The sequence below is a fragment of the Pristiophorus japonicus genome, chromosome 10 (assembly GCF_044704955.1).
Source record: "Pristiophorus japonicus isolate sPriJap1 chromosome 10, sPriJap1.hap1, whole genome shotgun sequence".
Taxonomy (NCBI): domain Eukaryota; kingdom Metazoa; phylum Chordata; class Chondrichthyes; family Pristiophoridae; genus Pristiophorus; species Pristiophorus japonicus.
Genome location: NC_091986.1, coordinates 22,518,599 through 22,543,622, shown reverse-complemented (window position 1 = coordinate 22,543,622; position 25,024 = coordinate 22,518,599). Strand labels below are relative to the sequence as shown.

The window sequence follows — 25,024 nt, the reverse complement described above, 5'->3', positions numbered from 1 at the left end:
ATGGAGAGAGATTAAGAAATGTTGGTGTTCAGATAGACCGGGTTGACCTTGTATACAAATCACTGAAAGCTAACATGCAGGTACAGCAAGCAAATGGTATGTTGGCCTTTATTACAAGAGGATTTGAGTACAAGAGTAAAGATGTCTTACTACAATTATATAAGGCCCTGGTGAGACCACACCTGGAGTAGTGTGTACAGTTTTGGTATCCTTACGTAAGGAAGAATATACTTGCCATAGAGAGAGTGCATGCAACAAAGGTTCACCAGACTGATTCCTGGGACGGGTTCTATGAGGAGAGATAGAGTAGACTAGGCCTATATTCTCTCGAGTTTAGAAGAATGAGGGGTGATCTCATTGAAACATACAAAATTCTTGCAGGGCTTGACTGGATAGATGCAGGGAGGATGTTTCCTCCGGCTGGGGAGTAGAGAACCAGGGGTCAGGCCATTTAGGACTGAGATGAGGTGAAATTTCTTCACTCAGAGGGTGGTGAATCTTTGGAATCTTCTACCCCAAAGGCTGTGAAGGTTCAGTCGTTGAGTATATTACAAGTGACGACACTTCAAATGTACATCATCGGCTGTAAAGCACTTTGAGACGTCCAGTGGGCGTGAAAGGCGCAATATAAATGCAAGACTTTCTTTCTTATATTCAAGACAGAGATCAATAGATTTTTGGATCTTAAAAGGAATCAAGGGATATGGGGATAGTGGAGTCAGCCATGATCTTCTTGAATGGCAGAGCAGGCTCGAGGAGCCGAACGACCTACTCCTGCTCCTATTTCGTATGTTATTAATAGCAGATAGAGGAACCAAAACCAAAAATTTGATTTTAGTTTTAAATGCATCACACTGAAATCAAATATTCAATTCAAAAACTGTAATGTAGCAGTTATTGGAAGACTTGAAGAAATCGGAGTTTGCTGATGCAGTCCCCAGCATTTACACAGTCCACGCGCACCACAAGCAGCCGGCTGGCTATATCGGGCAAATATTGCTAATCATTTTGCATTACCATTGCAGTCAATTACTATCCATCAAGTAAAACTGACTTATTTTAATATAATATAAAATAATTTTCATGAAACTTTACAGATTTTACTGACAGATGTAAAAGTGATGTAAATATCCACAAATTCCCCAAATGGAATCATACCACCGATTCAAATGCAAAATTATAATCAAATCAAATAGTTTAAAACAATCATTGTGTACATTTCTGTACCAAGTTGAAGAGGCCTGTCCACAATGTGAAAAATGGGAAAGGATATTAACAGATCTGGCGCTAGTTTTAACAAATGAGGTAATTCCCCAATATATTCAACACACAGGTAAGAATTTATAGATTGATAAAGAAATCCAGTCAGCCCAGCATAATGCTATTTACTTCCAATCAAGCAGGTTTGATTTGCAATGACATGCCAAATTTACTGGATGCTCTGAGGCAGTTCAACAACCACAGGTGAAACTTTCTCCAGATAAAACTGAAATCTCTCCCTGACTGAAGTTAAACAAGCAAAACCGACCAGATCAGCCTACATAATTCAAGTCTGGTCAGTGAATTCCACAGATGAAATTTCCACAGTACCAACAGGACTGAAACAATACAGCATGTGAGCATCTGCAGCAATATTGACCCTAAATAAATAATGTTCAATTTCCAGAAGAAGCCTTTGAATCTCCTATGCAATAATCACCTGGCTACAGAGGTATGAATATTGCTTTTGATTTTATTCCATGGTTTATTAATATAACTTATCAATGCACTGGTTACCATCATGAAAGCCTTTTTTTAAAAAAACTATATAGAACTTAAAAATCTGTGACATATACTGGCAGAAATGGCATACATTTTTCATACTCTATTGCAAAACTGAATCAAGATATCGGCGAAATTATAGAAAAGCACCATGACAGATCAGTGTCTAACATAAATCAAACTAGTATCTAAATCATTCAAAACTCAACCCTTTTTGTAAGATTTTTTTAATGCTATACTTCAATTCAAGTGAATTCAAATCAAGGTAGCATGAATTCACATTTCAACACACTGTCACCCAGCAAAGATAGTATTTGATTCTAGAGTTACATACTCATTTGGTCAACTAAGTCCCACTGGTTTCAAAAAGTACGGCATTTCATTTCCAAGATAAGGAAAAGTGTCCACTGCGTATCATGGCTCTTGATCGAGGATAGACAATGAAGCAATCTTACCTTCTCAACCAGGTGGTTAAATCTGGAATGGCAAATGACAAAAAGGCAGACGTTCTGCTTCCTTCTCACCACAGCTCCCAACTGTGGAAAGAACGGATTGCGACTTTGCCAATATCCAGTCTCCGTTTGTCATCTTTTGGTGACTAATTTGAAGATAGAGAAAAGAAAAAAAAAAGTTTGTGACAAAAGATTTTTACTGATCCGCATTTCAGCAAGATAATACAAGCAGAGCAGATTAATCATACAGTAGGCATTAGCAACTTTCTCCAATGTGCTGGAAGTAGCAGGTAAAGCCCCCAGCCCCTCAACCTTTACCACCAAAACAGCAGCAAGATCTTGGCAATGCCATCAACTCCAAGTCACAGAATCCAGACTTGGACATAAATAACCGATCATCATTGCTGGGTCAAAAATGTTCATGTCCTCTTTGGGCCTCTTCTGTCCCTTTTAAATGGCAAGTTACCTCTTCGAGTGCTGCAGCAGCGCCAAGTTTCCCTTCAACAGCAGGCCCCTTCTTGGTGGGGTTATGGTGGGGTTGGATGGACAGGCCGAGGGAAATTCTATTTGTCTGGGTCACGGTGATGAGAAGGGTCTCCATAGCATTTAACGCCATTCTCTGTTTTGTCGGTATTTTGATTAATGGATACTGAAAAGGACCAAGAATCTTGAAACTATTTGATAGGTTTGTCTCAGAAAATAGTTCAATGCACTGTTGAAAGTTAAGTGCTGCTTCTGTTAGCATTTGATTTTTTTTGTTCTGCCATATAATTTTACTTCATGCAATATTAAATTAGTTGTTTAACTTGAGATACGTGGTCTGTCATTACTGGTTTGGAAAGAATTCAGAAGCATATGCTAGCATGCTGAACTATTTCTGATGCACACGACATATTGACTCGCTATATAAAACTGACGCATTTTCAAACCCACGATCTGACCCATGAAAGTGAGTTTGTTGAAAGTGTGACAGGATTACTTTTGGCTTTTTGGGTTGTTTTTATTACATTCAGTTTGCTGTATTATTTTTCAATTTTTATATTGATTTACTTTTCTTTTCTCACATCCTATTATTGTAAGGAATTTCAATCTCAATTTGAGAACGTACATTGATAGAATGAGTATTCCTTTGGGAATTCCTCTATGAGCTAGAGGATGAGGAACTCCAGAGGAATCCACAGAAGAGGACGACCCAAGATCGATGTAGACCCTGCCAGAGTGACTTGAAAATGTCTGAGGTTCACTACTTAATCTGAAGCAGGGAGGCAAGTCTTGGAATGTTGCAGTCTTCCGCAGTCCAACCTGCAAATTTCATCCAGGATTGGAACAACACTGCTTGTGAAAATCACTATGAACTTCAATGCAACTGACGACCTTAAAATTGCCTTCAGTGACTGCTCAAAACTGCCGTTCTATGCTGCATACATCATATTAATGATGCCTTACTTACCAGGGTTAAAGACCATCACTTTCTGCAGAGAAAGCTACTGCACTTCTCCTCCCCCCCACCCCAGAGTGGCCAAATTCCCAAAAATGCAGGATTTCTTCGATGAAACTCATATGGTTACACAAGATCCTTTCAACAATGCTATAAATTTTAATAGGAAGGAGTGTTGTTCAATTCATTTATAAGGTGGGGTCACAAAACAAATTGCTGCTCTGTCAGAGGGTGGGGGATAGTCAGGGAACAGATTGCTGCCTTGAAATGAGAGATTGTTGGCTGCACAATGACCGACACTAAAAGGGAACCTGGACGTGCACTTTCACCCACTGAATGAGTCACCCACAGACAGGGCTCAAGTTGCTCCTATTATTTTTGGAGCAACAAGTTTAGAATGGAATATCTTAGAAATTGCAATTCTTGGCATTTAGATTGCTCCAATTCTAGTGAGTTGGAAGAGTTTAGTTTTCGAACAGTTTTTTTTTCCAAAAGAGGGTGTTAGCAGCCATTTACGCCTGTTTTGCAAGTTTAGGCAGCGAAAACTTACTCCAAACCAACTTAGAATGGAGTAAGTGTAGATTTTTGCATGCTCAGAAAAACCTTGCCTACACTTATAAATTAGGCACAGGGAACGAGAGGTGGGGCGGGGGGGGGGGGGGGAAGAGGGAAGTTAGAGTGAAGTTAGGGGATTTTACAAGCATTAAACACTGCACATTTACAAATAAAGAGCCATCATCAATAAATCAAGCAATAAATAATTTTTTTTTAAAAATCAATAAATAAAAAATTAAACATTTCTACTCACCGACTGCAGCACCGGGAGTCCTCCAACAGCCTGCTGGGACAGATCCCCCGCCCCCACCCAGGCCACTGCCGCCGCCGAGGACTACCCGGCCCCAGCAGATGCCGGACCGCTGCCCAGGACTTCGGGCGGGCCCTGCCGCCGATGAGTTCGGGCGGGGCTTGCCCCCAGGAGATGCCGGGCGGGCCGCTGCGGAAGAGGCGAGGGCTGTCAGGCCACTCGGCCTGGGATAGGGGCGACGCCTCTTCGGCCAGGGATAGGGCCATCGCCCGGAGACAGGACACACTGGGAGGGCCAGGAGCTACTGCGCACGCGTGCAGCTGCCGGCACTGTTTTTGGCGCAGGGCTGTAGCTCCACCCCCAGCAGCTCCTGCTGCGCCGTGCCGAGCTGGAGATGGCCCGACAGATATCGGAGAATCGCGAGGTATTTGGCGCATTTTCAGTTCGACAAATTACCCGGGCCTCTCCGATGCGTGGTGTTTCTAGCGGGGGTCCAAAACTTGAGCCCATGATATGTTGTTAGTCTGACACTAGCACACCCACATCTGGTGCAGTGTTCAGTAGGGCAGAAGTAGTAGGAATGTCCCTCCAATTGATAAACTCTACAATTCTATAAAGACTCCATGTTCTAGAAGACATGTTGCAGAATAGCACAGGCTGCATTTAAGTGCCCTCTGCATTTAATGTCTAAAAAATATTCCTTTTATTTAAAAATAAAAAACATGCTCATAAATATACACCGTAAGGAACAGTGGCAAATCGCACTCATTTGACAAGATAGAAACATAGAAACATAGAAGATAGGTGCAGGATTCGGCCCTTCGAGCCTGCACCACCATTCAATAAGATCATGGCTGATCATTCACCTCAGTACCCCTTTCCTGCTTTCTCTCCATACCGCTTGATCCCTTTAGCCGCAAGGGCCACATCTAACTCCCTCTTGAATATATCCAATGAACTGGCATCAACAACTCTCTGCGGTAGAGAATTCTACAGGTTAACAACTCTGAGTGAAGAAGTTTCTCCTCATCTCAGTCCTAAAGGGCTGACCCCTTATCCTTAGACTGTGTCCCCTGGTTCTGGACTTCACCAGTATCGGGAACATTCTTCCGGCCTCTAACCTGTCAGAATTTTATATGTTTCTATGAATCCCCTCTCATTCTTCTAAACTCCAGTGAATACAGGCCCAATCAATCTAGTCTCTCCTCGTATGTCAGTCCTGCCATCCCGGAAATCAGTCTGGTGAACCTTCGCTGCACTCCATTAGCAAGAACGTCCTTCCTCAGATTACGAGACCAAAACTGAACACTATATTCCAGGTGAGGTCTCAACAAAGCCCTGTACAACTGCAGTAAGACCTCCCTGCTCCTATACTCAAATCCCCTAGCTATGAAGGCCAACATGCCATTTGCCTTCACTGCCTGCTGTACCTACATGCCAACTTTCAATGACTGATGAACCATGACACCCAGGTCTCGTTTCACCTCCCCTTTTCCTAATCTGTCGCCATTCAGATAATATTCTGCCTTCCTGTTTTTGCCACCAAAGTGGATAACCTCACATTTATCCACATTATACTGCATCTGCCATGCATTTGCCCACTCACGTAACCTGTCCAAGTCACCCTGCAGCCTCTTAGTATCCTCCTCACAGCTCACACCGCCACCCAGCTTAGTGTCATCTGCAAACTTGGAGATATTACTCTCAATTCCTTCATCTAAATCATTGATGAATATTGTAAATAGCTGGGGTCCCAGCACTGAGCCCTGCGGCACCCCACTAGTCACTGCCTGCCATTCTGAAAAGGACCCGTTTATCCCGACTCTCTGCTTCCTGTCTGCCAACCAGTTCTCTATCCACGTCAGTACATTACCCCCAATACCATGTGCTTTACTTTTGCACAACAACCTCTTGTGTGGGACCTTGTCAAAAATCTCTTGAATGTCCAAATACACCACATCCACTGGTTCCCCCTTGTCCACTCTACTCGTTACATCCTCAAATAATTCTAAAAGATTTGTCAAACATGATTTCCCTTTCATAAATCCATGCTGACTTGGACCGATCCTGTCACTGCTTTCCAAATGCGCTGCTATTTCATCTTTAATAATTGATTCCAACATTTTCCCCACTACCGTCAGGCTAACCGGTCTATAATTCCCTGTTTTCTCTCTCCCTCCTTTTTTAAAAAGTGGGGTTACATTAGCTACCCTCCAGTCCATAGGAACTGCTCCAGAGTTGATAGAATTTCGGAAAATAATCACCAATGCATCCACTATTTCTCGGGCCACTTCCTTAAGTACTCTGGGATGCAGATTATCAGGCCCTGGGGATTTATTGGCCTTCAATCCCATCAATTTCCATAACACAATTTCCTGACTAATAAGGATTTCCTTCAGTTCCTCCTTCTCACTAGACCCTCGGTCCCCTAGTATTTCCAGAAGGTTCTTTGTGTCTTCCTTCGTGAAGACAGAACCAAAGTATTTGTTCAATTGCCATTTCTTTGTTCCCCATTATAAATTCACCTGATTCTACGTTTGTCTTCACTAATCTTTTTCTCTTCACAATTCTATAGAAGCTTTTGCAGTCAGTTTTTATGTTCCCAGGAAGCTTCCTCTCATACTCAATTTCTCTCCCCCCGCCGCTCCCCCCCCCCCCCCCCGCCCCCTGCTAATTAAACCCTTTGATCTCCTCTGTTGAATTCTAAATTTCTCCCAGTCCTCAGGTTTGCTGCTTTTTCTGGCCAATTTATATGCCTCTTCCTTGGATTTAACACGATCCATAGTTTTCCTTGTTAGCCACAGTTGAGCCACGTTCCCCATTTTATTTTTACTCCAGACAGGTAACCTACAAAGCTGATTTCTACCTTCATCTGTCACGAGTTAAAATATATTTTTCACATAAAATAGTGCCATTGCCCCAAGAATAAATGAGAAGTGAAACATAACTATAAGTGAGGCCTTCATAGCAAGAGGATTTGAGTATAGAGAAAGCAGGAATGGGATACTGAAGTGGCATGATCAGCCATGATCATATTGAATGGCGGTGCAGGCCCGAAGGGCCGAAAGGCCTACTCCTGCACCAATTTTCTATGTTTCCATGTTTCAGCAGAACCTTCATCCACCTGAAATGTTAAACTCGGTTTCTCTCTCCCCAGATGCTGCCTGACCCGAGTGTTTTACAAAAGAAGCTGACCACGAACTTCAAAATCCCCCCGAGGTGACGCGTAGCAGGTCAGTCAGTCAACAGCTCCAAAAATGTAACATGTACAGTAATCATGGAGCTAACTCAAATTTCCAGCTTTCAAACACATTTGTTTAGAAGGGGAAAAAGGGAAAGTGAAAGAAAAATGGTAGCAATAGATCACAAAAGCAGTTAGCTGATAAGTTATTGAAGAAACTTAAATTTGAAATTCTTGCATTTATATGCAATTAAAGAGGGCAACAATAAATAAAAAACAAGGTCATGTTAACATCCACACAGATAGCATTTGTATACTGAATTCTAATGAACTGCTAAGCCCCATTACCTTCCACCACTTCTGCCATTAAAACCACTGACTATCCCAATTTTGCCACTATATATTTGACAGCACTTTATAGGAGCAACCCAATTCGGCAAGGGAAGACATAAATGCATATTAAAAGCTTGCATTCTTTGAATCAGGCTTCCAAGTCAAAGCAGTGCAAATTCATATTTTAAGCTTGTTTGGTGCTACATATAGATCATGGAGCCATTAGATACATAGTGGGCTCAACCTCCCACAATTGCATTTCAGAGTAACAGAATAGTTCCTTTATTATACCTAGCTGAAAACACAGTATTATTCTACAGTTACTGTCCATCTACTAATGGCCCAAATTGATGTAAAACATGGCAAACACATTAAAATAAAGCCCTTGAACAGACAAGAGCTATTCTTTACATCACCATTAACAAAAATATCAATAGGCAGCAGATTACTTAACAAGGAGAAACACAGGTCTCTCAGCCACTCACAATACCTTTGGTTGTCTTTCTTCCCAAGGTTTAGTAATGCAAACAAGAAACAAAATAACACACTCCCCCATCCATCAATATTAATCTCGCACATTATAAATACCTCATCCATTCATCTTGCAGACACAAATTAGCAATTCAAGAGTTTTAACAAATGAGTCTCTAAATGTAAACTTATTAGGTCATATATTTTTACTGCACACTGTGCCGTGCTCTCGACAGATCTGCTCTCTGCAGTGCATGTTTTCTTGTTCCGTGTTATTGATGAAATTCAACTAATCACATTTTTAATGTTGTCTTTGGAGGAAAGTGCTTCAAGTCAATGTAGGAACTAAAATGTGGAATGAATCCTTTCCCATTAAATGCCAAAGATATATATTTTTAAAACCATAAAGAAATATTTTCACACTTAATATTGGCTATGTCATTCATCCACAATATAAAGAAATGCCAGCATCATTTATTTAAATGTTTCATGATTAATTGTGAACCGTAGAAAAAAAGAACACTGATCAAACATTTGCACCAATGTGTACACAATAATCACAGACAAAACACAATACATCTGTAACTTTTCTTCAACATTTCAAGATAAAGCATAAACACAGACAGGACTGAACAATTATTTTATGTACTATGATAGCTCCTGTGCTGCTAAGACCATGGAGATGCCATCTGCCAGAATAAATTGAAGAGCTGCATAATGGGAAAATGTTGGAGTCCATTATTAAAGAAGCAGTAGCAGGACATTTGGAAAAGCAAAATTCGGTCAGGCAGAGTCAGCATGGATTTATGAAGGGGGAAGTCATTTTTGACAAATTTGTTGGAATTCCTTGAGGATGTAATGAACAGGGTGGATAAAGGGGAACCAGTAGATGTCGTGAATGTCGTGAATTTGGACTTCCAGAAGGCATTTTGACAAAGTGCCACGTAAAAGGTTACTGCACAAGATAAAAGCTCACAGGGTTGGGGGTAATATATTAGCATGGATAGAGGGATTGGTAACTAACAGAGGACATCGAGTTGGGATAAATTCTTCATTCTTGGGTTGGCAACCAGTAACTCGTGGGGTGCTGCAGGGATCAGTGCTGGGACCCCAACTATTTACAATCTATATTAACGACTTGGAGGAAGAGACCGAGTACAACGTAGCCAAGTTTGTTGATGATACAAAGATGGGAGGAAAAGCAATGTATGAGGAGGACACAAAAAATCTGCGAAAGGACATAGACAGGCTAAGTGAGTGGGCAAAAATTTGGCAGATGGAGTACAATGTCGGAACGTGTGAGGTCATGCACTTTGGCAGAAAAAAATCAAAGAGCAAGTTATTATTTAAATGGAGAAAGATTGCAAAGTGCCGCAGTACAGCGGGATCTGGGGGTACTTGTGTATGAAAGACAAAAGGATAGTATGCAGGTACAGCAAGTGATCAGGAAGGCCAATTGGTATCTTGGCCTTTATTGCAAAGGGGATGGAGCATAAAGCATGGAAATCTCACTACAACTACATAAGGTATTGGTGAGGCCACATCTGGAATACTGCGTGCAGTTTTGGTTTCCATATTTACAAAAGGATATACTTGCTTTGGAGGCAGTTCAGAGAAGGTTCACTAGGTTGATTCCGGGGATGAGGGGGTTGACTTATGAGGAAAGGTCGAGTAGGTTGGGCCTCTAGTCATTGGAATTCAGAAGAATGAGAGGTGATCTTATTGAAACGAACAAGATTATGAGGGGGCTTGACAAGGTGGATGCAGAGAGGATATTTCCACCGCTTGGAGAGACGAGAAATAGAAGACATGATCTTAGAATAAGGGGCCGCCCATTTAAAACAGAGATGAGGAGAAAGTTCTTCTCTGGAGGGTTGTAAATCTGTGGAATTCGCTGCCTCAGAGAGCTGTGGAAGCTGGGAAATTGAATAAATTTAAGACAGAAATAGAGAGTTTCTTAAACGATAAGGGGTTATGGGGAGCGGGCGGGGAAGTGGAGCTGAGTCCATAATCAGATCAGCCATGATCTGATTGAATGGCGGAGCAGGCTCGAGGTGTCGTATGGCCTACATCTGTTCCTATTTCTTATGTTCTGAAACATAGGTTTTATGTTAGAGAAAGTTGTATGTTGCCTTTTGAAGGCACAAGCTTTATGGGCCAAATTAATTTTTAGGCAGTATGTCAATATGTTTAAATTGGCACCAAGTGTATTGTTCCCCCCCGCCAAGATCATCTCCATTTTTAAGCAAGAAAATATTAATTTGACTATTTACAAGAGAACAAATGTATTGCTGCCATGGTAACCCTTGAAGGGAGCCCTTTCCTGTTGGGTCATTCTAGTTATGGCAACTGTGGAGGGGGGTGACAGATTCCAGAATGGTCAATTGTAAACAGAGCCACTCATGAGAAACCCAAGCAATAGGCAGTTCCCAGCTTGTAGCATGGTTTCTCAGTGTTGAGCAGCTGCAAAGTAGACCACAGGTTGGCCTGATGGGGGATTACTTCATTCAGACATGCCTTCCAGTTTAACTTTTACAAAAAAAAAAACTTTCTTGGGTAATATGCATACACGCATAGTGGGATACAGCTTTAATTCTACAAACAGTATAATTCATTGTTGCATTGTGTATTTTGTTTGCATTTGTAAACCAAAAAAAATTATAATTTTAGCAGTTTGCCAAAAATGTAACAATTTTCCCCCACTTTATTGCTCAGAAGAAAGTTCACTTCTGTGGATTTTAACTGCCTTCCTGCCCTTAAATTTTCACAACACTAATTCCCAGCACAAAATCTTTTTTTAAGCTTTGTTCTGAATTACCAATTTTGCTTACTTTTCTTCGATTCGCCCCATTTTCCATTTCTACTTGAGTAAAGCAATTTTTTTTTAAACCAAAATACATCACCCTACATTTACTGACACTGAACTCCATTTGCCACTTTTTAGCCCATTCCCCCATCTCATCAAAGCCCTTTGCAGCTTCCCTTGGTCTTGTAGAAATTGAACTGTACATCCTCTTCTAGTATAATGAAATTGGGACACCACTCCCTCTAGGCTTGTATCCAAATCACTAATATACAGTGAACAGACAGTCCTGGGATCCTGTATGTAGTACAGTGGTGTAGTGGCTACGTTACTGGACTAGTAATATAGAGCCCTGGACGAATAAGAGGGGCCTGGACTAATAAGAATAGAGAATGCAAGTTCAAATCCCACCATGGCAATTTGAAAAAAATCTGGAAATAAAACAGTATCAGTAAAAAAAATGAAGCCCTTGGATTTTCGTACAAACCCAACTGATTCACCAATCTCCTTCAGGGAAGGAAATCTGCTGTCCTTACCTGGTTTATATGTGATTCATGTATGTTCCACACCAATATCGACTGCTCTTTCTGAACTGGTTTGAGAAGCATTTTGTTCCCCAGGCGCATGCTCATTGCACGGCAGCTGGCCTTGAAGAAAATTGCAAAATATTCTTGCTGCTGGACAATTGCTCAGCACATCCCGATGCTGAGCTTCTAGTAAATGATAATGTCCATGGAATCTATTTACCTCTCAATGGATCACTGGTACAGCCAATGGACCAAGGAATTTTTAGATCAATGAAGTGTCTCTACAAAAACAAATTCATGGTGCTTGCTTACTGCTGTTAACAGAGACATGGAATAACAGCATTCTCAAAAGGTTTCTCTGTGAAGGACACCATATGGGCAGCTGCGGATGCGTGGAATGAGGTAACTGGAGACACCTTGGCCAATACTTGGCATAACCTCTGGCCAGCAACAATGTTTAAGGAAGATGACGACAATGCTGATGATGCCTTTGAAGGCTTTCACGTGTCCAGGAAGAAGGAAATGATTGCTGAACTTTTAGAATACACAAAAGGACTGACTTGTGAAGCTGTGCTAGAATTGAATGAAGACGATATCACAGAGGTCATGGACATAGACAATGATGCTCCCGTTGTGCATGCACTGACAGATGAAGAAATTGTGGGCATGGTTTTGCATCCAGAGGAAAAGGATGAAAGCAGTGAGGATGACGATGCTGATGTTGATCATCAAATTGAAAAAGTGTCCATTGATAAAGCAATCAATCTTTGTCAAGAATTAATTGATGCCCTCGAGCAACAAAACTGCATAAGTGGAGGAAATAATGCAGGTGTATAAAATTCAGGAAAAATTAATCAAACAATTAAAATTAGTCGATATGTTTCAAAGGGTATCACAGCAGAGTGCACAAGACCTACAGCCAGCAACTACACCAGCAATTTCCACATTTGAAAATCCTATTGCTGGCCCATCTTCAGCCCCAGACATCATAGCTGAGCCTTCTACCTCAAGCACAACCTCCAGCCAATTGTAACCTGTACATATTTCTGTGCAGCTTACTTAAGAAGTGGATCACAGGAAGGGAGATTATTCTTCATACATTACAGGGTACCTGTAACTCTGTTTACCAAATAAAAATCTTTATTATATTTCATACCTGTACTGTTTACCAAATAAAAACCATTAATTATATTTCATGCTTTAAGTACATTCCTTTTCATATTTTAAGCACATTTTAAGCTGTATATGCTTTTTCAAAGATAAATCTGGAAAAATACGCAAACCAGCCAGGCCTCGAGGTTGCCAGATTTTCTGCTCTGAAATTTGGAAATACCCGAAAATCGTCTACGAGGTTGCCGGATTGGGGACATCTGATTTAGTCTCAGAAATCCGGAAATACCTGAAACTAGGTCTGGGGTTTCCGGATTTGGGACGTCGCATTTCTTCTCTGAAACCTGGAAAAACCCAAAAACTGGCACACCCTCGGTCCCGAGGTTTCCGGATTTGGGACGTTGTACCTGTAATGGTATATGTTATGCCTTATGATGTTGCAGGTTAGTGAATAAAGAAACATTAATAAAATGTTTGATGGTCAAGATGTTTTATCATATTTGCACTGCAATCCTTAATTCTACTGGCAATACTGTGATACATTAAAAAGGGGTTAAAATTACAGAACAAAAATGTTTTTTTCAGGTATAGAGAATGGGAATACCATTTTCATATTATATTCACCAAAACTGCACGTCCGTCACTCGCTGATTTGAAAGTTGCAGCTGGTGCTCAGCACCGAGTATGTAATGAAGGTTTATATACATTACATTTTTCACATTGTTTCATATTGCACATATAGATGCTCCTAACCAACTAAATTCTGAAACTGTACCATTTTGCTGCCAGTTATGGATCAGTTTTCACGATTTGGATACAATTTGACATTAGGGCCTAGATATTTGGATCGTTTGCGCCTCCCTTGGGGCTGCTAATGGGATACAAATGACTTTTCGTCCAGGCGCAGTGTCACAAAAGACTCCTGCTAAATTTAGCGGTGGCGGTAACGCATAGCACCCTGCGCTGCCGGTGAATGGCATCACCGTGCGCAGTACACCAGACCCTAAATTGGATAGCGCCCCCCTGAAACTATGCCAGGCGATGCCAGCAACAGCGTCAGGGGGCACAAGTTAAAGGGGAGGTTCGGCTCATTCATAAAAAAATCCGCCGGTTTTGCCAAGCGCCCCATTGGCAATTTGAACGCGGGGTCCATGCCGAGATCGGTCAACTCAGCACTTCACTTGAGAGCCGGGCTGTTGGCAAGGCAACCGTGTTCCCCAGTGGTCCAAGTAGCACCCTTCCATTACTGCAGGAGTTTGCAGCTTGGGCCCTTCCCTTTAAATTAAGGGAAGAGCCCCCCCCCTCCTACGCCGCAGTGCTACGTGGCTCAGTGCATAGTGCTGCACCCCGCTCCTGACCCGGAAAGGAAGTGGGGCGCGTTATTTTGCACTCCAGTTCCTTTCAGGGGTGATAACCCGAAGTTAGCAAGTGGGGAGGGACTTCCATGCCTCCCGCAAAGTGTCCCGCTTCCCGGATGTTACCGCCACCAAACGGGGTGCAACGGAATTTTTGCCCCCAAGTCTTTACTGATCTGAATTTGCTCTTTGGAGAGTTGAACCAATTACAAAACTCAAAGTTTGGATTAAAAGGCAGCTTCAATTAATCGAAATGACATCTGAAGCACCCGTGGATCTGAGATCATATGCTAATGATTCACAAGAAAATTTTGCAAAATTGTAAATGCAACACAGGAAAATCAGACCAACCTCAGCCACCTCCTCGAAATGACAAGTCACATTCACAAACATGATCTCAGCACTGCAGCCCCACTAGCATTAAGCCCCATCTCCCCCATCCAAAATTGTGACTTCAATCAATTCAGCTGAACATAACATAAGAAATAGGAGCAGGAGTAGGCCATACGGCCCCTCGAGCCTGCTCCGCCATTTAATACGATCATGGCTGACCCGATCATGGACTCGGGTCCACTTCCCTGTCCGCTCTCCATCGTTTAAGAAACTGTCTATTTCTGTCTTAAATTTATTCAATGTCCCAACTTCCACAGTTCTGAGGTAGCGAACCCTCAGAAGAAATTTCTCATCTCAGTTTTAAATGGGTGGCCCCTTATTCTAAGATCATGGCCTCTAGTTCTAGTCTCCCCCATCAGTGTAAACATCCTCTCTGCATCCATCTTGTCAAGCCCCCTCATAAGCTTATACGTTTCGATAAAATCACTTCTCATTTTTCTGAATTCCAATGAGTAGAGGCCCAACCTATCCTCATAAGTCAACCCCCTCATCTCTGGAATCAACTTAGTGAACCTTCTCTGAACTGCCTCCAAAGGAGGAAACTGTTGTTTATCCGGATACGAACCCGCCGTAACTGAATTAAAAATAACTATCACACACGTAAATATCTCGCTCACTTCAACTATCGCAAACGTGAACAGGTTGCTCAATTGCACATAAATTGATGCAGGCGTGGACTTCTTGCTCATTTTTCACCCGTCACACGCATTGAAAGCAGTTCAAGCAGTCGGGTGGACAACTTAAAATGTCTTGTGACAGCACTAAAAGGAAACGAAAAGTATTGCGCATTCAGCAAAAATTAGAAATTATCACCAAGTCTGAAGCGTGCAGAAGTGTGCGTACTTCGATAGACAAATATGAAGTTGGATCATCAACAATTTACGATATCAAGAAGCAAAAGAACGATTTTAGAAAGTTTCATCGATGCTTCTGAATCTTCCGTCAAGACAATGTCCCGCAAGGATTTGCGAAAGCCGAAGCTTGACAAACTAGACCAGGTGCTTTATGGGTTTTCTTTGAAACGGTCTGGAGGTGTGGCAATTTCAGGGCCAATGATTACAACAAAGGCCAAGGACTTCAAGATGAGAATGAATCTAGCTGAAGAGTGCATTTTTTCAGAAGGCTGGCATTGGCCAGCTGGATGTGTCTTGCGAAAAAAAAAAAAATCAGCAATGAGGCCACACAGAATTATTCAAGAACATTTGCTGAAATGGTGCAGGAAATGAAATTGATTGCAGATCAAATATACAACGCCGATGAGACTGGCTTACTATGGAGGTGTTTGCCAACTGCTACGTTGGCTGCAGCAGGGGAGAAGGAAGCTGTAGGCTTTAAGATGAATAAGGAGAGGTTAATAATCTTGAATTGTGTCAATGCCTCTGGAGAACATAGACTTTCACTTTTAGTGATTGGCAAATCAAGGAAACCACGTGCTTTAAAAGGAATTGCTCATTTATCAGTTAGCTATAAGGCTCAGGACAAGGACATAGTCATGGAATGGTTTTCAACAGAATTTGTCCCCTAAGTTCAAGAAAACATGAAGAAAATAGGCAAACCTAATGAGAAGTGTGTCCTGCTTCTGGACAATTGCAGAGCACACCCACGAGTCAAAATTAGTGTCTAGTTGTGGCAACATCTTTGCATGCTATCTGCCCCCCAGTGTGACCTTGCTCATTCAACCTATGGATCAGGGCGTCATACAAAACTTCAAGTGCCACTATAGGAATAACTTCATGCGCAAATTGATTAATAGCGATCAACCAATCTCTGATTTCCAGAGTGCATATAATATTAAAGATGCCATCTATGCATGCTTGCTGGCATGGAGAGAAGTAAAAAAAAAAACTACATTGAAGAGGTGTTGACGCGAGTTGTGGCCCAATGTCATATTCAAAGACAGTGCTTCTGATGACGAAGATTTCGAAGGTTTTTATGTACGGGCTAATAAAACAGGCTGTAAAAGAAATTGTGGAGATTGTCAGCAGTGCACACGAAACAAACGCACTTAAATCCCTAGCAGAAGACGACATTGCGAAGTGGATAGATGTCGACATCGAAACAGATGTAACACAAACTTACACTGACGAGGAACTTATCCGCAGTCACCAATAAAGACAAATCTGACGACGGGATGAGCGATTCAGACAATGAAATTAAAGAAAAACAAAAAAGGACTTGGACACGCACTGAAGCAACAATGAAATATGTCGTTGGTTTTTTTGAGAATTCTCATTTTACTTCATGAGATTCTGCAAACTCATATCATCCACAACATTTTAATTAAGAAAATGAATTAATTTAAACAAGCAGATATAAGATCGCTATTTTAAAAATCACTCAGTTTTAACAGAATAAAATAATTTTTAACTTTGAAACGTTATGAATCAATTTTCATTTATTTTATTACGTTCAAATAACATGAACTAAATCTTCATGGGTGGTTCTATCATCTTTAAATATTAGCTTTAAAATGTAAACTCGCCCTATCAGGGAATTCGTTTACCCGGAATTGCCAAATCCCTGAGCGATCCGGATAAATGAGTTTCCTATATATCCTTTCGTAAATATGGAAACCAAAATTGCATGCTAACCAACACCCTGTACAACTGTAGCAAGACTTCCCTGCTTTTATACTCCATCCACTTTGCAATAAAGGCCAAGATACCATTGGCCTTCCTGATCACTTGCTGTACCGGCATGCTAACCTTTTGTGTTTCATGCACAAGTACCCCCAGGTCCCGCTGTACTGCAGCAGAACCAGAACTTGGCAATCTTTCTCCATTTAAATAATAACTTGCTCTTTTGATTTTTCCTGCCAAAGTGCATGACCTCACACTTTCCAACATTATACTCCATCTGCCAAATATTTGCTCACTCACTTAGCCTGTATGTCCTTTTGCAGATTTTTTCTGTTCTCCCACATTGCTTTTCCTCCCATCTTTGTATCATCGGCAAACTTGGCTATGTTACACTCGGTCCCTTCCTCCAAGTCGTTAACATAGATTATAAATATATGGGGTCCCAGCACTGATCCCTGTGACACCCCACTGGTTACTGATTGCCATCCCGAGAATGAACCATTTATCCTGACTCTCTTTTTCTGTTCGTTAGCCAATCCTCTATCCATGCTAATATATTACCCCCAACCTGGTGAACTTTTATCTTGTGCAGTAACCTTTTTATGTGGCACCTTGTCAAATGCCTTCTGGAAGTCCAAATACACCACACTCACTGGTTCCCCTTTATCCACCCGGTTCATTACATCCTCAAAGAATTCTAGCAAATTTGTCAAACATGACTTCCCCTTCATAAATCCATGCTGACTCTGCCTGACCGAATTTTGCTTTTCCAAATGTCCTGCTACTTCTTTAATAACGGATTCCAACATCTTCCCAACCACAGATGTTAGGTTAATTGGTCTACAGTTTCCTGATTTTTGTTGGCCTTTTTTTAAAAATAGGGGTGCTACATTTGCAGTTTTCCAATCTGCTGGGACCTCCCCAGAATCCAGGGAATTTTGGTAAATTACAACCAATGCATCCACAATCCCTGTAGCTACTTCTCTTAAGATCCTAGGATGCAAGCCATCATGCCCAGGGTATTTATCTGCCTTTAGTCTTATTATCTTACCGAGTTCCACCTCCTTAGTGATTGTGATAAGTTCCTCTCCCCTCCCCGTAGCCCCATGACTATCCACTATTGGAATATTGTTAGTGTCCTTCTACTGTAAAGACTGATACAAAATATCAGCTGTTGGTTGAACAGACAGTATTTTCCCAGATTTGCTGCCAGTGACTGTTTTTGAGAGAAGGGATGGAGGCGAGAGTGCAAAAGCAGTTTCACCACTGCTGTAATTAAGCTGTTAACATTGTCATGGCTACATTTCGACTTCGACCTTTGCTCAGTCTGCTAATTGATGCTCGATAGTGAACAAGATCCTCGCAAATTAGCAAGAACAGTCCCCTTTTAGGTCACAGGACTGATATAAGACTAAAGTTGGATTCAGAATTCTTGGCGCCCTGGACAACAAGAACATTTTGAGCTCCCATGCACCCCCAGCACTACCCTCATTATTAAAACATAAATCTCTAATAAAATGCCTGAAAAAATATGCCTGTAGAACGCTTACACACTGCAATTATAAAGCAGTATATCTAAGTGCTAGAATTAATGGTTGCCCGCAGTTTTTCTGTGTTGTGAAGAGGTTTATGGCGCCGGCGGAGGGGGGGGGAAACGCATATTTGCAGAGCTCCTGGGCATGGGTCCCATAGGCCATGCATTAATCCTCCTCTGTGGAAGGCAAAGTCAAAATTGCAGCCCCAAAAGATAGTCGCATTGCTGACACCCACTTACCCATTTTACCACCCATTACATGGCAATTACAAGCAATCCCAGAAATAACTCCACGCAAGAAAAAGCAGCACTTCTCAGGAAGCTACAAATAAATTTGAAGAACAGGTTTCTTTTGCTGCTCTCCTATCACTGCTTTTAAACATTTAAAAAAAATAAAGTTGTTTGTTCCAAAAAGTAATAAATTGCACTATCTCCCTCCAGCTACCAGTGCAATACTTTAGATAGATAGTTTGTAGATTCTACAGTGTTTCACTGAAAATGTTTAGATATTTAGGCAAGGCATTGCACATTTATGTTCCTATGTTTATGTTGAACGTGTGCAGAGTATTCATGGTATTGAAGGAATTCAGAACCATCTATAACCTAGTGACACTAAGAAATTTATATTATATCATGTGCTTGCTATTGCTGGCCAAGTTAATATAACAAAGGCTTATTGCAAGAGCAGAATAATGAGTTAAGGCAATCAGGAACTGGTTAATGTATTGCAACAGGCTTTTGTTGAAATTATAAATCTGCTAAATTTTCAAATAATATGCATTTTTTTTACATCATTAATTTTAGTCATAGTTAAAAGTCACAATTTTGCATTCATCTATCGTCATCAGAAACAATTACAAAAAATATCCATAGCCCAATCAAAAATAAACTGAAAACAAGGACTATGAATTTAATAGTAGATCATTTGTTCTAATTATACCACCACTAAAAATTGTAAAAAGATCTTAAAATTGAATGATACGGCAGAATTACATGCATGGTTACTGCAAAGAACATGTCAACACAAAAAACTTCACGAGACCATACAAAGCAATTTACATTCACTTCTGTTAAATTCAGAGAGGACACCACTCTCCAAGTTGAAAAATCTATTTATGCCTTGAAATTCAAAATTCTGCTAAATGATAGCAACCCTGTTATTTTTTAAATGACGGCTTTATAAAACTCAATTAGAAGAATGTGATTATTAAGCACTAAGTGTTTTGATTAATAAATACAGCCTCCCAAACAAGAGGATCCAAAGCATTTGAGCGCAAATGTACAAATCTTTGTGAATTTTAATTGTGAGCAAGTGTGCCAAGTCGGTCTAATTTAGCCAAAGAGATGAACCAGCACTAAGGGTTAGTAAGACTGAAGTAAGTAATCCCTGGGGTGGATATGGGGGTAAAATAGCTGTCTTCTTTTTAAAGGCTACATGCAGGAGAGAGCAAGCCAAAGCAAATGGGGAGGGGGTTGTCATAATAAAGACTGAAAACAAAGCAAATCAAATTTTTCACAATTAACTTAACAAAGCTGACAGGTTTGGTGCTGAGCATTTTCATTTCTTTGCTCAAATGTGGTTATCCGTCCTCTTTTATGCAAATGTGATGTGACAGGAGATGCTGGGAGCACTCAACCAAACCTATCGTACACAACAGGGGTTGCAGTCTTGCAGACAGAGTCACAGATTAAATGGAGTGAATACTGATGGATAAATGACTTGAGCAGTGGTGAAGAGCTCATAGAGATTTTCAAAAATCTAAGGGAGGAGTGCAACAATGCAATTAACATTACCGATACCTCGGCTATCTCTAAACAGTGGAAAAATGACACTTCGTCACTGAAGAAATATCAGCAGGGTCTGATATTAGCATACAAACTGAAAATTATCACTATGCTTGAGTTTCTAAATTCATTCCCTGTGGAATATAAAGTAAAATACATTATAAACTGTCCAAGCGTAGAATAGAATAAAAAATAAACGAGGTTAATTAAAAATGTACTGCTTTGGGCCTAGTGCAAAACTTTGCAGCCTTCGCCAAGGAAAAATAAAGTCTTCAGAAATAGGTGTGTCATAATACTTTGGTGTGTCATAGTACTTCAGCGTTTAAGGGCTGGAACAATAGTCAACCACTTGGGAGAACAGAGTGCAATAAAGGTCATAATACTATAATGAACAGCATTTATAAGATACATGTCAACTTTGTATACATGAGGGAGAAGGGAAGAGGGATACGGGGCAGGGTGGGAAGGGGTAATTAAGGAGGGAAAAGGTTTGTGTAGAGTTTAAACATCGGCATAGACAAATTGGATTGAATGTCCTGTTTCTGTACAGTTGATTCTGCTAATTCTATAACGAGGCAAAGTTCCCCCTTCACTCGGATATTGGTCATGTTCGAATAGTACTGTTTTGGAGGATGCATTCCGTCATGGCCAGCCTGCTCCTACACTATGTAGCGGATTGAATTTTAAAAAAAGGGCAAATGATAGTTTACCTACTTGGTACCGCAATCTTCATTTTTCAAATTGAGTTATCAGTTGGGCCAAGTGCCCTATAGATGCTATGTAATTCCAAGACTTTACTTCCATTGTTATAAGCAGGCATCGAAAGAAGTCACTCAAACTGGGCAATCTGAAACAACACAAAATTCATCATTCAAAGCCATTTAGTACCTTAGTCTAAAAGTTAAAAAACTGCTGAGAGGATCTGTTCAGCTATGGTGTTTAATTGCAGCTTTATACAACACCCACATTCTGCAATGTTTGTACCAACTACGTAGACTTATCTTTTAATGAGTTTTTGATGCCTGCTTATGACATTCAAGAAAACTCAGTGGAAGTCATAGAATTACACATAATCTAAAGGGCGTTTGGTCCAACTGATTACAATTTGAAAAATGAAGGCGGCGGTACTAAGTAGGTAAACTATCTTTTGCCATTTTCATTTTATAAATTGAATTGTCCTCTAAATACTGCAGGAACAGGCTGGTCCAGTGTCATATTTCATGACACAGAATGCATCCTCCAAAAGCAGTACTATTAGAACATGACCCAGATTTTAGTGAAAGGGATCTTTGCCTAGTTCCCACCTCAGTAAATTTTATTGGTGGGAATGCATGTCTATATTGTGTGTGTGTTGCTTTCTACCAATGTCATTGGTAAAGGGAGGTCAGACTAGGGCCGGGATTCATCTCGTTTCAATTTATACAGTAATAATGACTGGCTATTAATACCACTTTTTGCTCCCAAGGACCTTCTGATAAAAGTAAAGAAAAGACTTGCATTTATATAGCACCTTTCACGACCACTGGACATCCCAAAGTGCTTTACAGCCAATGATGTACTTTTTTTGAAGTGTAGTCATTGTTGTAGTCTAGGAAATGCGGCAGCCAATTTGTGCACAGCAAGCTCCCGCAAACAGCAATATGATAATGACCAGATAATCTGTTTGTGATGTTGATTAAGGGATAAATATTGGCCAGGACACTGGCGATTGCTCTTGTTCGAAAGAGTGCCATGAGATGTTTTACGCACCAGAGTTCAGACTCGGTTTAACGTCTCATCTGAAAGAGAGCACCTTTGACAGTGCAGCACTCCCTCAGTGCTGCACTGCCGACACTTCCCACTCACTAACTGCTAACCTCTAAACTTGATCATCAGATTATTGCTCTCAGATTTTCATCTTAGATTCCTGTTCCCAAAGATTCCATTAAGTACTATTGAGCCTCACTCCCCTCTGCCAACACCACCCACTACTCTAGGATCATCCTGGACAGAAAAATAATCCCCAGGTTCTTTTCTCCACTATAAATCATCTCCTTAAACATCTAATAGTCAGTCCCTCCACCTTCACCTATTACGTGCCGGATATCTGCCATCAGATATCCAAGCAACAAGGACAGACGATTGAATGAGAGTTTGTTTACACTAGAATACTGAAGCCTAGAAGCGATCTTACTGTGTACAAGTAAGGGCTTCAACAATTTGTACAAAGAAACCTTTTACCGAATGACAATGAGGGGGCATGGGATCAAGCTCAGAAGAAGCAAAGTGAATGGGCAAATCAGACTTAACAGGACAGTGTCGTATAGGCTGCCGAGCGAAGCGATCAAGATTGATAATATCTATGTTTAAGAGGGAGCTGGATTGGCATTTGGCAACAAAATCCGTTCAGGGAGATGGGCATGAATTGTGAATTCGGTTTTTGAACTCTGGGGCTGGCCAAATAGACAAAAATAAATTCTCACATTGCACCATCAGTGCAAAGTACTAAAATTTTAGGATCAGTCCATGAGAATTAGGTGACAGACGCATTTGCTGTTACATTAATTCAGTCAGTGGTCATTATACTTCAACTGTCAATTTTAAATTATCATAATATACAATTTTGATGACTGTTCTTGTATGTTGGAAACCATAGATAGGACAAAGGATTTGGTGGCACCATAACTATCTTTGAAAACAAAAAAAGATCAGAATGTAAAAAGGCTCAGGGCACAGCTTTGGGCCAAGTGCATGGATCACATCATATCATGAGTAAATTTGCCCCAAGGACCTGGTAGTGGTAGCCTTTCATTTGAGACCTGGATTAAAATCCAGCCCAAACTTCACCCAGATCATTTTTTCTGAAAAGCTCCTTTTGAGTTTGGGCAGTGAGCATAATTCTACAGTACATTTTTGAATTTGGTATTAAACACATGCTTACTCAGAGATCGTCAGGACAATTGGGACAGAGAATAGCCAATCCACGTTGGTGTAAGAGAGTGTGCTGTTTTATTCACAGTATCTCTCCCGTATTGATTCAAGAAAACATAAACCAAATAAATGTATTATTTTAATAATTAAACTTACTTGCCCGAGAAACAAGGCATCCTTGTGTTCAGTCTCATGCTCCTGGAACCATCTGGTCAATTGATGTAAACCTTCTGATGCATGAAATGCACCTGTTGAAAAAAAAATGGTCATTCATAGTTGGGTATAGTTTCTCTAACACGAGGGGGAGAAGGAACATAAAAGCGATTAAACACTTCTGTATAAAACGATATTAGTATTCCCTTTCACACGAGAACTACCTTCAGTTTTTTAGTACCTTCAAAATGACTGCTGAGGGATTCTCTTCAGCATGTGATTGGACCTGGGATGTGGGGGGAGAAGAGAGTTGATCAGTAACTTAAAAAAATGAACTGAAGTGTCTTATGTTTTTTGGTCAAGGCAGAACAGAAAAACTTGCATTAAAGAACAAGCAGCTGAAGAACCAAGTAGAGGGAAAAGGGGACCTCTTCTGGTATCCAGTGCCAATCTACCAAGGATCTCTTCACCACCCTCTCCCCTACCAGTGGCTTTACTCACTTGCCACGACACTGCCTCTCCACAGCTCTCTTTACAAAAAAATAAAGTTTAACACTACATACAAATGGTGTAGATGAGTACTGTGCTACTCTCACTCACCTATTACTTTTTTAAGAAAATCACAATGAAAGTGTGGTGGAACATTCAGCAGAACTGCAAAACGCTCATGTAGAGTAACTATTGGACATGGCTCTACTAAAGTTGATCATTCTGAAATTTATTTTACTGGAAGGGAGTCAACTCAGTCTGCTCCTCCGAGCAGTAGGGTGCACAACTTGGCAGAGGCTTAAGAGCAGGTGGCTTGATTTACTTTGTCAGCTGATGGAAGTAAGTCACCCTTGATACAAGGGACTACCTAAGAAGACTATGATCTACTGAATTACACACTTAAATATTAAAAGCTTTGTGGTACAAGAAATCATCAGTACATTGGAGAATCAAATACACTTATCCAACAGGGAGACCAAATATATTATTCTGATTATACAATAGACTGCTTTGTTCAGTTATGAAACAAACGTCATGATGCTAAGTACCTGCACACCAGAATACACCCAAACGTTTGAACTCCAAATACTCCCCTTTCATTCACAATCAATCATTCTCTGAGCAGCCACACAGTCGCCCATGAAGATTATAAATTTGAAGTCATGAGGAAAAAAAAATATATTTTCCACTTGTTATTTAGCTCGTCTTCCACCCCAATAATATTCTCTCCTCCCCAAGTACCTGACTCCTCACTGGGGTACAGCTCCACAGGCAGCATTCACACTCCATTACCTCATCTGAGTGGCTATTATTCATGCACAAGCCTCAATAGCGAGTGTTAGCAGGTTAGCTGACCATGGAGGGTATTCACAGCGAAGCGAGATACTATTCTCACTAAATGTCCTTATACATGCATTCCCAACAGGAATCACTGGATAACAAGCA

At 40.8% G+C, this 25,024-nt stretch overlaps 1 long non-coding RNA gene across 1 annotated transcript in view; it reads right to left on the bottom strand.

Annotated features, from left to right (window-relative positions):
• The window catches only part of LOC139274696 (uncharacterized), a 31,649-nt gene extending 10,394 nt beyond the window's left edge, over nt 1-21,255 (bottom strand). Inside the window, exons 1-2 of the long non-coding RNA XR_011595570.1 lie at nt 21,242-21,255; nt 2,217-2,359 (exon numbers count right to left, since the gene is read on the bottom strand). This is a non-coding gene — a long non-coding RNA (uncharacterized lncRNA). The remainder of the gene's footprint in view (nt 1-2,216; nt 2,360-21,241) is intronic.
• Between the last annotated feature and the right edge of the window lie 3,769 nt (nt 21,256-25,024).